This window comes from Gossypium raimondii, chromosome 2 (assembly GCF_025698545.1).
Source record: "Gossypium raimondii isolate GPD5lz chromosome 2, ASM2569854v1, whole genome shotgun sequence".
In the NCBI taxonomy this organism is placed as follows: domain Eukaryota; kingdom Viridiplantae; phylum Streptophyta; class Magnoliopsida; order Malvales; family Malvaceae; genus Gossypium; species Gossypium raimondii.
In genome coordinates, this window is record NC_068566.1 from 6,839,457 (window position 1) to 6,852,949 (window position 13,493).

The 13,493-nt window shown below is 33.4% G+C and overlaps 1 pseudogene; it reads right to left on the reverse strand.

Annotated features, from left to right (window-relative positions):
* Positions 1-8,706: 8,706 nt before the first annotated feature.
* On the reverse strand, positions 8,707-10,441 carry LOC105789496 (citrate-binding protein-like; annotated as a pseudogene).
* Positions 10,442-13,493: the final 3,052 nt, after the last annotated feature.

Below are 13,493 nucleotides of genomic sequence, written 5' to 3' on the forward strand. Positions count from 1 at the left end.
GATCACTTCGAGTGTATGGTTGAGGGAGGATAATTATGGGGGTAATTTTGGGGAGCCTAAGGAAAGCTAAATCACTGAACGAAAAGGAAGGTCGATTGGAATCTTTGACTTACGTTGCCAACACAATTTTATAGGATCTATTTTAAGGTTCAATCTGGATGGAAGATTTCTTTAGATAAAATGAAGGAAATTGATTTGTCAATAGGAACGAGAAGTGTAGATATGGAGGATGATAGTGAAGAGCTTCATTTGATTAATAGTGAAGGGAAGAAAAGACCTAAACGAAATAAACAAATTTCGGGGAAAACTATTGGAGCTTTCATGGCTGAAGTGACTGAGAAAATTGAGGAAATTCACAGAAAAAGATATCGACGACTGCCAATAGGCAAGCAGATCGGACAATGAAAATCATAAATTGGAATGTTCGTGGTTTGGGGAATCCACGAGGCGTTAGAAGGCTTTGGCATACGTTGAAGCAGCATAATCCCTCAATTGTCTTCTTGTTTGAGACAAAGTTGGATCACAAGAGAACGGAAGGAGGGCGACGACGATGTGGGTTTTAAAGTGGGATTGATGTGTCAACTTTGGGCACAAGGGGAGGATTAGGTTGAGGATGGAAGGGAGATTTAATTGTCAACTTAAGAATTTTTTCTATTAACCATATTGATATTTATATTGAAGAAGATGAAGGAGGAGTAACGTGGCAAATAACAGGTTTTTATAGGGCCCTAGAAGCACAGGGAAGGAATGGAGCATGAGACCTTTTAAGAAGATTAAGAAGAAAACAAAATACCTCATGGTTGGTTTGTGGGAATTTTAATGAAATTCTTTACTCGTTTGAAAAATAGGGAGGTCTACTAAGGGGAGAAAGACGTATGGAAGAATTTAAGGAAGCACTTAATGATTGCCATCTTGAAGATATGAGATCTATAGGGCGTTGGTTTACACGAGAAAGGGACAACCTTTTGGAGACAAATATTAAATAGCGCATTGACAGAAGGATGGAAAATTTGGAGTGGATTAGTTTATTTCCTAAATATACAGTCAGATATTTATCACATTCTTTTTCCGATCACTGCCCTCTCTTGCTTCAAACAAAACCTGAAAAGGAAAATTTTTTATTTATTTGTAATTTAGGCTTACAATTATATACTTTTATCATTTTAGTCACTCATTGTTAATATATCATTAAACACACTCATTTTAGTCATCTAGCTTTAGTAAGTTTTCATTTTAGTCGCTCATTTTATCTTTTAATTTCTTTTTAATTTTGTTTTAATCCATTTTATCTTTTTATTTTTATTTTTACTTTTTGGAAGTAATTTCAATAAAATGGAAGGAAAAAAGAGGTTTTATAGGAATTACCCAATTTTATAGAAAAACTTGAGTTTTACAAGAAAAACTAATTTATCTTTCACAGTTCCTTTATTTTTTTCTTTTTTTTGGAATTAATTTTAGTTTTTTCAGTAAAAGGAAAAAACATGAGGTTTTATAAGAAATCATCTGGATTTTTATAGAAAAAACTAAAGTTGTCCATGGGCCCGGCCCAATTGATAAGCCCGACTAAAAAATAAGTCTAAAATTTTGTCCATACCTAGCCTGGATAAAAATGGTAAAATTCGGGTTTGGCGTGGCCAGCCCGTATTAAAAAAATTGTTTTATTTTTATATATATATAAAAATTAAAAAATATATATAATACATCAAAAACACTAAAAATATTAAAGTAAATGTTTCGCAACAAATTGAAAATAAATAAATAAAAAGTCTTTATACATAAATAATACGGGCAAATTACCAATAAAAGCACATTTATTTTCAAAATTACTGAAATGGGCCAGGTCCTAAATTAATTACTGGAATGGACCAATTTCCCCAAAACGCACCCACGTCAGCGCGTTGTCAGGGGATAAAGCAGGAAAACACTTCCTCAAGGAAGCGCTTTGTCCGTGTCTGCTGTAACCCCCAACGACTATTTTTTTGACCGTTGGTAACCCCCCAACGGTAAAAAAAAAAGCTATAAAACCCCCATTTCATTTTTTTCACACTTAAATCCTTTCCATCTTCAATATTTCAATATTCTCTCAAATTTCTCTCAAAGCTCTCTTTAGTTTTTTTTCGAAAAAGCTCTAATTTTATTTTTTTTGAATTTATTTTTTAAATCAAAAAAAATTGATCATGTTAGCAATGGCCGGAGAATTAATTCGTCTCGATGATAAACACATATCCGTCGAACAAATGAAAATGGTAAGTGTTAAATTTAATTTTTAAATATTATTTAAGATTTTTTTCATTTATGCAATTTTAAATCATTTTTATTTTATTATTTCTTATAAAAGTCTGTAGATTGGATATTGCAATGCTATATCCGTAATATGTCTGGTCCTCCATCACCGTTGATAGAGAATTACCTGCAGGAAGCGAGTTTTTGACACGTGGCGACGATAGGTCGGGGGTGCAAGTTGAACCCGAAACTCATTAGCGCGTTGATAAAGAGGTGGAGACCCGAGACGCACACATTCCATCTTCCATGTGGAGAGTGTACTATCACTTTGGAAGACGTGAATTTGCAATTGGGATTGCCGGTGGATGGGTACGCAGTCACTGGGTCCGTTCAATCCGATGATTGGGGAGCGGTATGCTACGAGCTTTTGGGTGCTATTCTGGATAATATTAACGGAGGTCGAATCAAGATGGGCTGGTTACGAGAAACATTCCCGGAGCTGAATGATGATTCTACCGAACTAGAAAGAATACAATATGCTCGGGTATACATTCTTGAGATAATTGGAAGTTATCTGATGCCAAACTTGTCACGAAACCTTTTACATCTGAGATGGCTGCTGAAACTCGTTGATTTTAGAGCAACTGGTGAATTTAGTTGGGGGTCTGTCATGTTGGTAACATTGTACCGGGAGATGTGCGGGGCGACGCGACCGAATAAAGCAAAAATCGGAGGTTGCTTATCACTACTGCAATCATGGACATAGTTTTGCTTTCCATTTTTACGTCCTTGAGTGGACCACCCATATACATTCCCACTCATAACGAGGTAAATTTTATATTAGATTTTACAATTATTACGTAGATTTAAAATATAATCATATGCTAAAAGTTTATTTAATTAGGTGGAACCATTCGACAAGTTTTGTTGGATTACCTACCTCTCTTAAAGATATACGGCTTCTATTAGACCAACGGTCGAAAGCACAAGTAAGTATATGCATAATGTGATAGTCGATTCGTATTTAGTATTTAGTATTTAGTATTTAGTATTTAGTATTTAGTATTTAGTATTTAGTATTTAGTATTTAGTATTTAGTATTTAGTATTTAGTATTTAGTATTTAGTATTTAGTATTTAGTATTATGTATATAACTAATATTTTCATCATGTTCATATAGTTTCAATGGACACCATACAAGGATCCGGCAATTTGGGCAGTAATTTCGAATGAATACTTGCAAAATCCGAACGCTTGGCTTGTGAATGTCCCATTGGTCAACTTTACGATCGTGGTGATGCACCAGTCAGACAGAGTATTTTGGCAATTTGGATTCCGACAACCGATTTTTGTGGCACCTAAGGTGTTGGATGATAATCACATAATCAACTTACGGCAATTGCATACGGATTGGCCGAGATTCTAGTCACACTATATCCAAATGTAGGAAAATCGGTATGATTATATACCTACTCAGGAATCGATCATCGTTCCAGAGTTAGCGTGCGTGCCGGAATACATGCCATAGTTTAGGATCCATGGTAAGCCATATTTACTGTCGGAAGAGGAGAGGTAGCGACAATTGCGTGTCTAAAGGGAACGACGTGGCCCTTTAAATCCAAGAAGAAGGGACGACGATGCAGGCCCATCAACAGCGCCCATACAATCACCAGGGCCAGCAACAACACCCACACAGTCACCGGGCCCAACACTTCAACCGACGACACCCACAGCACGGCCTTTTCAAATGATGTCAGGTGCTTATCCTAGCCCTTTTATGTATCTTAACCTTTATATGTTTCCTTTTCCTAGTCCTAAGGCAAGTTGGAATGCATGGCCTGGCTCATCTCTATTTTCGATTACTCCGAGTGGGCCGCCGATCTATAGGTCGCTGTCGCATGAGGGATCGAATGAGGGGTCCTCGAGGAGCTCTTCTTTTTACCAATCTCCATCACCTTATGGGTTTCAAACACCTTCGCCATTGGTGATGCAAACACCTCTGCAATCAGTATTCTATCAAGGTGGGTCATCCTCCCAACACCGACAACCAGATCTCCTACCGGAGGAACCAGAATCCCCGCCGGAAGCTGGACAAAGGAGGAATCCAGTGCGTAACCGTCGATGACCTCCATGTGGCACTGAATCCGGTGGGCACGGACATTAATTTTTATTTTAATATATTTGTACAAACATTTTAAATATTTTTATATTATTTCATGTAATAAAATAAAAGGTTGTTTTGAATAAAGTAATTATAATTTACTTTTATATTTTTAATAAAATAGAAATTCTTTTAAATAAGGCAATATTTTGAATATTTTTATATTATTTCATTTAATAAAATATAAATAATACAACATAGTTTTTTACAACAACTATCAACTATTGCGATTTGGACATGATCTACTTGTATGGCCTGGGTTCCTACACCATCCGCACAACTTTTGTTGATTGGCTATTTCTCGGTTATCCATATTGTTACGTATTCTAGTCAAGTAAGGTCGACCCTTTGGTTTGTGATGCAATTCTCTATCTGGTAACAGCTTAAAGGGAGCAAGCGATACAGATGGCCACTTACGTTCATCTAGGACCGGTGGGAATACGTGTCTCCAGACGTTGTACATATATTCTAATTTGTACACTTAGTCGACATAGCTCATGAGATCCAGTCGAAGATTCTGACAAGCTGCAATTACATAAGCGCATGGATAACGAAGTGCGTCGGACATCCCACAGTCGCAAGTCCTATTTCTCAAGTGTACACGATATTGCCTGCCAGTAATACCTTGGTGCGGTCTGTCAAACTCCGTCACACGAAACCATAAGTTGTCTCGATCGTGACACACTATGTGTATGGTGTTCGTTCGCGCCTTTGCCTTGTTAATTTCTTGCAATACCTTCCTGCACCATACATGGCCTCCCTGCATTTGGCCTGCATAACTCGCTACTCGCTTTTGAAATAGCACCGCTAAATGAAAATATGTCTCTCGCACAACCGATGTTATCGATAAATGACGCGTTCCTTTTAGACACTATTTGCTTAAAGCGTTTTTTACACTATTTGCTCAGAAACGTCTTCTTAAAATTATTTTTTCAGGAACTACTGTAGCAAAAGAGCGCCCACGTAGGAGCTTTTTTAAATTAACAAATAATTTAATTAAGTAACCCAAAACCTCAAACCCTAATTTATTTAATTTTTCCTTAAAACCCTAAACCCTAAACTCTAATCTAATTTTTTTTTAAAAATTATAATTAATTTACTCAAGTAACCCCAAACCCTAATTTATTTAATTTTTTTCTTAAAACCCTAAACACTAAACCCTAATCTAATTTTTTAAAATTTATAATTAATTTACTCAAGTAACCTTAAACCCTAATTTATTTGATTTTTTCTTAAAAACCCTAAACAGTAAACCCTAATCTAATTTTTTAAAATTTATAATTAATTTACTCAAGTAACCCTAAACCCTAATTTATTTAATTTTTTCCTTAAAACCATAAACACTAAACCCTAATCTAATTTTTAAAATTTATAAATAATTTAATTAAGAAACCCTAAACTCTAAACCCTTATTTATTTATTTTTCCTTAAAACCCTAAAATCTAAAACCCTAAAAACCCTAAAACCTTAACCCTAATTATAGAAAACCCTAACCCTAAAAAATAGGGAAAACGCTTCCTCAAGGAAGCGCTTTGTCCACGTGGACACCAAGTGCGCCCTCAAGGACGCGTTTTCTGTCCATGTGGACAAAGCACTTCCTTGAGGAAGCGTTTTCCTACTTTATCCCCTGACAATGCGCTAACGTGGACGCGTTGTGGGGGAAATTGGCCCATTTCGGTAATTAATTTAGGACCTGGCCCATTTCGGTAATTTTGAAAATAAAAGGACTTTTATTGGTAATTTGCCGTAAATAATACTAAGATAGGTGCAACTTAACAAGCAAATGCCTCTAAAATAGTAGCAAAATTAACAATATCCAAATAATAACAACAAAATAGTAGCAACAAAATAGTGGGAAAACAATAGCAAAATAACAGTTTTTTTTTGCAAATTTGGGCCAGACCGGGCAAAAAAACCTTACTCGAGGCCTTGCCCGTTTTCTGAATAGGCCTTACTTATTTGCCCAAGCCCATTTTTTGGGCCTATATTTTTTCCCAAACCTTCCCACTTTTCGGGCAAACCTTCAGGTCGAGGGGCTCGACACATGAAAAAGTTTAGGAAAAACCATTTTATCTTTTTACTTTCTTTTGTCTTTTCTTTTTAGAATTAATTTTAGTTTTTTTTAGTAAAAGGGAAAAATCTAAGGTTTTACAAGGAATTACCTAGGTTAATAAAGAAAAACTTGAATTTTTACATAGAAATGAGTTACAGGTAAAAAACATGAATTTCATCTCAACAGTTGAATAACTTAATTCCTATAAACATTTAGAGGTTTTTTTGAAAAATAATAAAATTAATACTAAAAAGGAAAATAGTGACCAAAAAGAAAAGTTATTAGAGTTGGGTGGCTAAAATGAGTATTGTAATAGCATATTAATGACGGTGACTAAAATGATAAAAGTGTATAGCGATAGTGGCTAAAATGATAAAAATATGTAACGATGATATCTAAATGATAAAAATATGTAACGATGATATCTAAATTACAAACTTTTTTTATTTTTTTACCAAAATAAAACTTATGAAAGTTGGGTGACCAATTGTATAGTTTACCTTTTATTCTATTTGTGTTTGTTAATTTTAAGCATTTATTTGTTTAATTTATTAAATAATATATTTTATTAATATTTAAATTATTTAACATAATTAAAATATATTAATTATTTTTATCATTAAAATGTTACAATAATAAAAAATTTTGAATCATAATTAAAACAGAAATTAAAATATGTTTTAACAATAAAAATTGAATTTTTTTTTTCTTGTGATTATTTGTTTTAAACAATCTTATTATAGGTTATCATCATATCTATTTTTTTACACGATACCTAGAACTACCCATAGCCTCTCCCCAACCCATAAATAGAAGGATAATACGCTTCAGCACACTCAAACTTACATCATTCTATATTGACAACAATATTCATGCCAGTCGAATTAAGATTCAATCGGATTTTTTTTATCGTTAATAACTTTGAATGAAACTACCAAAGGTTTTAAATATTAATACATCTATTTTATATTAGCATGTCTTAGTTTTATATTATTGAAATACTAGTAAAATCAGTTGGGAATTTGACATTTTATTTGGGGGATCAAAGACATTTTATTTATAATTCTTGTAAATATAATTCTTGTTATAATCTCAACAAAATTACATATTGTTATTTAAGTTCATCACTTACATTAATACTTTATTTATAATCTATAATATATATAAAGTAGGAGTTTATTGATATTAAAATAATTTATTAGTATTACTTGATAATAACAAAAGTAATATTAATTAATATAATAGTATATTAATGTGAAATTAATTAATTTGGACATATCTTTTAAAAGTTTTGCATAAAAAATAATATTATATATTATTAATTAATAAAATTGCAATTCTATAAAATCATTGAATATATTTAGATAAATTAAAAATAATAAAGCCCCAAGTTTTTAGTTACAAGTTTTAATTAAATAAATATATATTTTATATGTAAATATGATTTATTTTAAATACGGTAATAATTATAAAGTTAAAATTATTTTTATAATTAATAAAATAAAATCTATAAGTATAATTTTATTTTAATGTGATAATAATTATTTTATTGATAATGTTTATATTAAATCTTGAATATAAAAGTAATAGATAAGTTTTACATTCATAACAAATTATTAATGATTATAATTATTTTATTAATAATGTTTTCATTTTCAGTGTAATAGTTTTTATCACTTAATTATATTTTGAATCCATATTAAATTCAACTTCTTATTTTAGATTAATTATCATTTAATTAGTGTTACAATTATGTAACAATTAAAACTAAGTACTATAAATATATGCATTAACAAGACATTTTATTTAAATAACATCTAAATAATTACTGGAAAAAATTATATTTTTGGGTTTTATTTCGATCACCAAAAAGATATGATTTTGATTATTATTTGAAAAGTTTAGTTATTTTTATTTGATTTTAATAAATTTTAATGACAAATTATTTTATCTAATTATTTAATATAATAATTACTGTTAAAATATTGTTTTATTATCTCAATTTTTTTAAAATTAATAAAATTTTATTATGAATTAGACTAACTTTACTTTAATTAGTAAATATATTTTTAATTATTTAATGATTAAAAATAAACATATAAAATCAGGTGAAACGTAGATGATATTAAAAGTAATTATAATATGAAAAGAAGAGTTGAAACATTATTTAATAAATTTGGATAAAAGAAAATTCTTTATTGCATGACGACTTTATAATTTGTTGGGAGTATAAGAAAGGCGGCCTCTGGAATTTGAGTTGCGCAATAGAAGTTTCAAAGATATCTCATCACTCTCACATTGTATAAATTACCACAATATTAGCATCGAGGATCTGCTTTTTTCGCCATTCTTATTTATCCTATTATATCGAACTTGGTAATTATTAGTTCTTCCTAAGAACTCGAATTTGTCGCCAACGAGACTCCACACGGTGGGAGGCGCCATCTTCCGCATAGACTCCAAATTTGAAGTAATGATTGTTTCCTCCAGCACCAGATCCTTCGTATCTTTGAACGCCATCAATGTAAACCTTGACATTGGAAGCTCCCACGTCATGGATTACGTTGACCTTGAACCATCTATTATATACGTTTTCAAGCACCGTCGGAGACCTGTAAACCGTGAGTTTGGCGGAGTAAACTCGGAGCATGATGGTAGTTGCACAAAATACTTGCATCACCGATGTTGCATCTGTTCCGCTCGGGATATATGCCTCTCCCTCAAATTGCCATACTCCAGATGAATAATCATAGCCCTAGAAAGATGAGCTAAACTATATAAAATTTCAAAATTAAAGACAATTTTGTTAAGAAAAACATAAACTGAATTATTAATTTTTCAAACCAAAATGCAATTGGATCCACCTTACTCCCTTGGAGTTACCCATAACTGAATTTTCATAAAATATTTTGCTATTATAATTATAATGTTCAAAAATATTTATGTATTTTTCTAAGAAATATTATTATATTATAATTTGCTCATTAATGACATTTTATTATTAAACAGTTTTTTTTCTCAAATAGTTTTTACCAACCATTTTGAGTGTATTATTATCTTATTGTTCAAGGTTTTTTATTAAAATATCTAAAAAGAAAAAATTATTTAGATATTATTTTTTAAAAATTGATAAAAATATTTAATTTAATTTGTTTGAATATTTCAATTTTGGTTTTTCCCAATTCAATGGTGGTACTATGACAATATAATATAGATTTTGATGGCTGATAAGAATATAATACAATACAAAATAAAATAATTAAAAGTATTAAAGAATAACTTTATATTTAAATTTAAAAGTGTTTTAAAATTAGTATAATAAAAATAAATGGTTCTTGAAATTCTAAATTATCTTTTAGTGAAGAATTTAAAATTTAAAATATGATTTAAAAAATATATATGTAAACACTTTAATTTTGTAACTTACTCGGATTCGAATTTCAGAGCGTGGTTTAGTATCGCTAGTTATGGTATGAGGTTCGTCATTAGCAAACACCCAAAATGGGTGGATGCCATTGTTGAAACTATATCATTCATGTGGAGATTTATCGTAAGGTTTTTGTAGCTCAAAATTTGATTATGATAAAAAAACTGCGGTAAATCCACTGGTTTGAGCATTAGCCACAAAGAACTTAATAAACAAATGAAAACTTAACCATCTTTTTAACTCTTCAAAAGAACTGAGAAGTCCAAGATAGAAATGAAATTGAACTATTATACTTGGTTTGTTTGTGCCTCTTAATGTTGTGCTTTGTAGATCTTTATAGTGGGATGGGTTTGAATTTTGAGGAAAAAAAGCCGATGCCAAATGACAAAATAAATTCAAATTGAATAAAGAGACATAAATGAATATTTTTTTGTGTGTGTGAATAATATCTAACCTAATTTCCTAACCCTAACATGTAGCCACCCTACTATTCCAATAATTACTTAAGGAGCACCCATAAGCAAATTACATTCTCGATTTTTGATCCCAACCATGTGCTATGTTGTATTATATCCATGACTTTTTCCACAAAAATCAGATTCCAGGACTTGATATTGTTTATTCATGAATGCTAGGAAAAGCCAAGGTTCTTTTTTTACTTGAAATAGCTTGGGATAATTCCAGGACAATAGTCTAATATTGCCCCAAAATGAGGCAACTCGTTATCTTGTTTAATTGCGATATCGATTCAATTCACTTTTTTACTATTTTAAAATCATTTATTATAATTTAATTTAATTTTCAGTTTTTTATATATTTTTAAAAAAATTAGATTTATTTTTTATAAAATAAGCTTTATTTTATGACTTTTTGAATATCATTTGATAAATTATCAATATCTTTGATAGAATATATGAAAGATAGTCAGGTGTTAGTTAGTTAGCAGTCAGGCGGTTAGTAGTTATTCTGTTAAAGAAAGCTAACAGTTTCACGTCTATCTCATCTTTGCTATAAATACTGTATTAAACCCTTTCTATATTCAGGATATAAAAAATGATACATGCATAGTATTCAGCATGCACTGTGTATACTTTAACATGGTATCAGAGGTTTCTCTTTTCATTAGTTAAGTTTTGTTCTTTCAATTGTACGTATTGCATGGAGCCGTCGTTGAGTCCTTCCGCTGCTCACTCAGCTGCTCCAACAATGGCGTCCACTCTTGCCAATAGTGTTCTTGATAGCAAGTTCTTTTCTATCAAGAAGATAAGTATTCTTCTTGATGACTCCAACTATCTCTTATGGAGGCAACAGGTTTTGTTAGCAGACAAGGCTCATAAACTGCAGCAGTTTCTTGATGTCACTGTCACACCACCTCCTTCGATGGTCACCAATGGTGAACGGGTGCTGCAAGAAAACCCTGAATTTGTGAAGTCTGAGCAGCAAGATAGTGCTCTTGCTTCATGGCTTTTGTTTTCGGTAAGTCCTGACGTTCTTCCTCATCTCATTGGACTTGATACCAGTTCTCAGATTTGGAATGCTATTGTCAATCTATATGGTAGCAAAACTACCTCTCGACTGATGTTTTATCGTCGTGCACTCCACTCTCAACGAAAAGGTGATCTGTCTATGAAAGAATTTCTACTAAAAATAAAGTCATATTGTGACAATCTTGCTAGCTATGGAGAGGTTATTAGTACTCATGAGCATATCACGGCTATTCTCAATGGCCTGTCGTTCGAGTATGAACCTACTGTTTCCATCATTCTTGCTGGTCACCATGCTTACACAATCCAAAATGTTATGACAATACTCCTGGATGCAGAAGCAAGGCAACAGGCTATGTTGACCGAAACTCCAAGTTCTGCTAATTTGGTAACTCAACAACCTGTACAGTCTAGCACTGATACTTCTGTGCCAACATATCGTGAGTCCAACACCAGGAGTCGTAGGCGTGGAAAATGATCTGGAACTCGTATTCAATGTCAGTTGTGTGGAAAATCTGTCCATTTAGTTGATCGACGCTATCATCGGTTTCATGCAACCTACAAAAGCACCAACTACAGGCCACCTCCGCAAGCAAATGTCTGCATGCTTGCACCTGGTGTTTCTCCATGGACACTGTCCTCTGTGTCACCAGCAGCTCAATCTCCTCCCAGCTGGCCTCATCCAGTCCAACCTTCGACTGCCTGGACTAATCCCTACATGACTCATTCCACACAACATGTGATTCCACCTCGCCTACTGTCTCCTCTCCACAGGATTACACCAAACCCGATTACACTTTTCTCAAGACTTTTGGGTGTTTGTGTTTCCCTAACCTAAGACCCTATAATGCTCACAAACTCCAATTTCGCTCCACTCCCTGTACCTTCATTGGTTACTCCTTCACCCACAAAGGATATCGGTGTCAAGATAGCACTGGTCGTATATATGTCACCCGCAATATCACCTTTCATGAAAACAGCTTTCCCTTCAAAACTATTGCCACACATCCTACCTCAACCAACAGTCATATGTCCACCAGCTCTAAATTACTTGTTCTAAAGTCAAACCCGTGTCATTCATGTTCCCCATATTCTGCTCCATCACCGCCTAGGCCAGTGTTACCAACAGCAGCACCTTCGTCTATATCCACTAATACTTCACCTGTTCAGTCCAGCACACAGTTCCCTTCTCCTACCTCCAATCAATTGATACCTTCACCAAATGTCATACCAAGTTTCCCACCTTTATGTCCAATCCCGCGAAACTCTCACCCAATGGTTACCCGGAACAAAGCTGGCATGTTCAAGCCCAAAGCTTATCTCAGTAATGCGAGTGACGATATTGATATTCCCACCAGTATTCATGCAGCTATGACACACTCTTGTTGGCAGGATGCGGTTCATGTTGAACTAGAGGCTCTTGCTCGCAACAACACCTGGAGTCTCTGTCTATTACCCTTACATCGTCGTACAGTTGGGTGTAAGTGGTTATTTAAAATTAAAAAGAAGGTTGATGGCACTGTTGATCGATACAAAGCTCGGTTGGTAGCCAAGGGGTACTCTCAGCATGCAGGGACGGACTTTCGGGACACTTTTAGCCCAGTAGTTTGAGCAGTGACCATTCGGACGGTTCTCGCTGTTGCCATGATGAAGGGATGGACTCTTCGACAAGTAGACGTAAACAACGCCTTCTTGAATGGGGAATTGTCTGAAGACATTTTCATGGACCAGCCACCTGGTTTTGAAGTGTCAGGACCTAACGACCAGCGGTTGGTATGCAAATTAAATAAAGCTTTATATGGGCTGGGACAGGCTCCAAGGGCATGGTTTCATACTCTCAGACAATTTTTGATCAGTAAGTTGGGTTTCCGTGCATCCAAAGCCGATCCATCATTGTTCATTCAAGTCAATGAAAATAACCAACTTTTCCTCATGGTTATGTTGATGATATCGTCCTCACAGGCAATTCAAGTACTGCTATTGACAGTGTAATAAGTCAACTCCACAGTCAATTTGCACTCAAAGACTTGGGCTGTCTTAATTTTTTCCTTGGCATTGATGTACAGTACACTAATCGTGGGCTATTTATTAGTCAGAAGAAGTAAATTCAAGAGATTTTGTCGAAAAGTGGTATGACAGGTGCAG